At 34.5% G+C, this 2,894-nt stretch overlaps 1 long non-coding RNA gene across 1 annotated transcript; it reads right to left on the reverse strand.

Annotated features, from left to right (window-relative positions):
• On the reverse strand, nucleotides 1–2,894 carry LOC130985057 (uncharacterized). The gene is made up of 3 exons (XR_009088871.1): nucleotides 2,762–2,894; nucleotides 842–908; nucleotides 1–239 (listed from the first exon to the last, which is right to left on the reverse strand). It is a non-coding gene; the product is annotated as an uncharacterized LOC130985057 (long non-coding RNA).

Below are 2,894 nucleotides of genomic sequence, written 5' to 3' on the forward strand. Positions count from 1 at the left end.
TGAAAACAGTCTATGAAAGACTGCATAAAAGTTAATTAATATCATTAATCAAGTTATACATCATATGCAACCATTCTCTTAAGACTCAAAGTATGACATAACATACTATAACATCAACAACATCTTGCAGCGGAAAGTAGCTAGACATATGTATGAAGACATATTCTAGACAGGTTAACTATTTATTAACAACCCTGGAGACTCCGCTCATTGCAGCACCATCATCACATCAGCTCAACCTGCACATTTAGAAAACATATGCAGGGCTGAGTACAAAAGCACTCAGTGGGCACGTATGCCTAGGTATAAAAATACATGCTTCAAAACTATAAATTGTCATGCCATCATAATCAGTACAGCAAGGGAGTTTTTCGCTAAAAAGGCCCAAGCTTACTAAGTTCATTTGTGATTCTTAAAGTTCGTCTGATCAGACTAAGTTCTTTTGTAATCTATCATATCTGAAACTGTGTGCCGGAGAGGTGGCCACCTCTCACGGTCACTTGACCGGCCAACCCGCTAGATGACTCACGGTCACTGATGTACACTAGTCCTGGCAGGATAGCTATCAACTGCTCAGGACCCGAATTCGATTGCATCATTGGCAAAGCCAAAGCAGATAGATATCATACTAAAATTGAAACATTTTATGGCAAGACAATACTTGAAATAACTTTAACTCAAAGATTTTGTCATGAAATAACTTGCTTGAATGTAACATTTAAACTCATTTGATATATATGAAACTGAAATTAACAGTTAGATCATCTCATGCATTCATTCGTATAAGAGGCCTACGATACGTAGGGGATCTCTATATACGTATAGTAAAAGTAATGCCCACCTCGTTGTGTCTCTGTATCAATGAGTAACGTCACTCTCTCCCTCAAGTCGTTACTTCCCAAAAGGACCTTCATCGTTATGAAGAATTGGTGAGAAGTTATAAAAGAAACCTCGATTAATAATCTAATCTCTTTTATGAAACATTAGTATCTCTAATGTTCATCTCTCTTGATTGTTAATCAATATAACAATTATTATCTCTCGTCATTACTCATTAATTATAACATCCTTATGTTATAATTAGCAGCGCTTCAATTAAAAGAAATATTTAACACATCGAAAAGTCCACTTTCTTAGCAGATCTATTCGCTCTCATCTCGTCTAATTAACCGATTAGAAAGTTAAACTTTCCATTAGGCATGTATTTGAGTCACGGGTCAACAAGAATTGACTATGCTCAAATTCTAATTTCACTAAAAATTTCGGCATGACCTATTCATATATAATGTCAGCCACGAGATTTCAACGCGTGAATCTCACTACGTGAACTCGTCTCTCGACTCAAAACTTAACATCTTGACATCTTTTCAACGCAAACCAAACAATTCAAAATCATCAAAACTCTTTATCAGTAAACTATCATTTATACTCGACACCAATTGTTCGAGTGTCAGATACCAACATTTATGTGCGTTAATCATAACTCTCACAACTCACACCATTTAGTCATATCGTATCATCCATCAAAACAAATATAATCAAGTTGTTTTCTAGAAAGTTTTGCTGTTTTTGTGTCATCTTTAAAAATTCATAACAACCAACTCAATCATCATAAACTCTCATACCAATTGATCTCAAAAACTTCATGAAGTGTAGTTCACTCTAAAAATGGTAGTTAACCAAAAAGGTTAAAGGTTTTTGGAGATATTGCTCTTTTAGTGCAGGCTGTCAAAGATTGACAGTTTCTGCCAATTTTGTTTAGGCCATTAGAAACCAAGGCAAACCTTAATAAAATTCCATCAAATTTAATCATCCAAAACTAAAGGTATCCTTGAAGATTTGGTTAAAATTTCACAAGAGAAAACGTTCATATGATCTGCCAAATAAACAATGAAACTCATACACTTTTACTGTTGGACAAATATGACAGCAGAACAGGGCATTTTTGAAATAATAAACTGCTCTGTTTCAGAGGTCATAAAAATCGAAATCTTATGTTTTTAGAAAAGTATTGAAGTCTAGTTTCGTTTAAAAAAAACGGTGATGCAAAATCCTTCATGGATTAATAGATATAAACGTTTTTGTGAAGTCTACCAATAGTTGACAGATTCTGTCAAGGATTTTTCAAAATATCTTTAAAATAGCAAACATCATCCAAAAGACATGAAATTTTGCAGAAACGAAATACACATATCATAGATAAACATACTAAAATTTCAGAGCCATCAAGCAATGAAAACTCATCGAAACATAAGCTTGAAACTGCTGTAAAATTTTGACAGAATTCCAGTTTTAATTTCGTTCAACAATTATCATCCATAAATTGTAAATCAATTAGCATGCTCATGTGATATCGTAGAACACATATACGCAATAATATTCATTATGCAACGTCTCAAACTTCACGAATTTAAATAATCATACTCTAAAAATTTATACAATTTTCGTGCTTGGAAAAATACGAATTTAATATATATCGATTCTAGCATACCCCTAAGCACAAATATCAAGTCAAAACGATCAAACAAAAATCGAAAGACAAGCTAATATGTGAAAAACGGGGCTGCCCTCATGGGTTTCATAGCTACGGTTCGTTCCGTTCTTACTCCCTTCATTAAACATGCTCAACATCTACCCAAGAACAACATACTAAAATTTCACGACGATCCGACGTCGTTTCAAAATAAAGTCGAGAATCGACGTTTTTCGACGTCGACGAAAATCGAAAAGAAAACCATCAAAACGTAGGTAGAGGTCTTACCTACTTAGATACGTGATCGAAAAGATGATCGGCGCTCGTCTCGGTGCTCAAATCGGAGGTCAAAAGCTTAAGCTTCTCAACAATGGTGTTACGTGAAGTGTGTGTGTGTTTCTAATGTGGTTTAGTGTGTGTG

Source organism: Salvia miltiorrhiza, chromosome 5 (assembly GCF_028751815.1).
Source record: "Salvia miltiorrhiza cultivar Shanhuang (shh) chromosome 5, IMPLAD_Smil_shh, whole genome shotgun sequence".
NCBI classification, from domain to species: Eukaryota; Viridiplantae; Streptophyta; class Magnoliopsida; order Lamiales; family Lamiaceae; genus Salvia; species Salvia miltiorrhiza.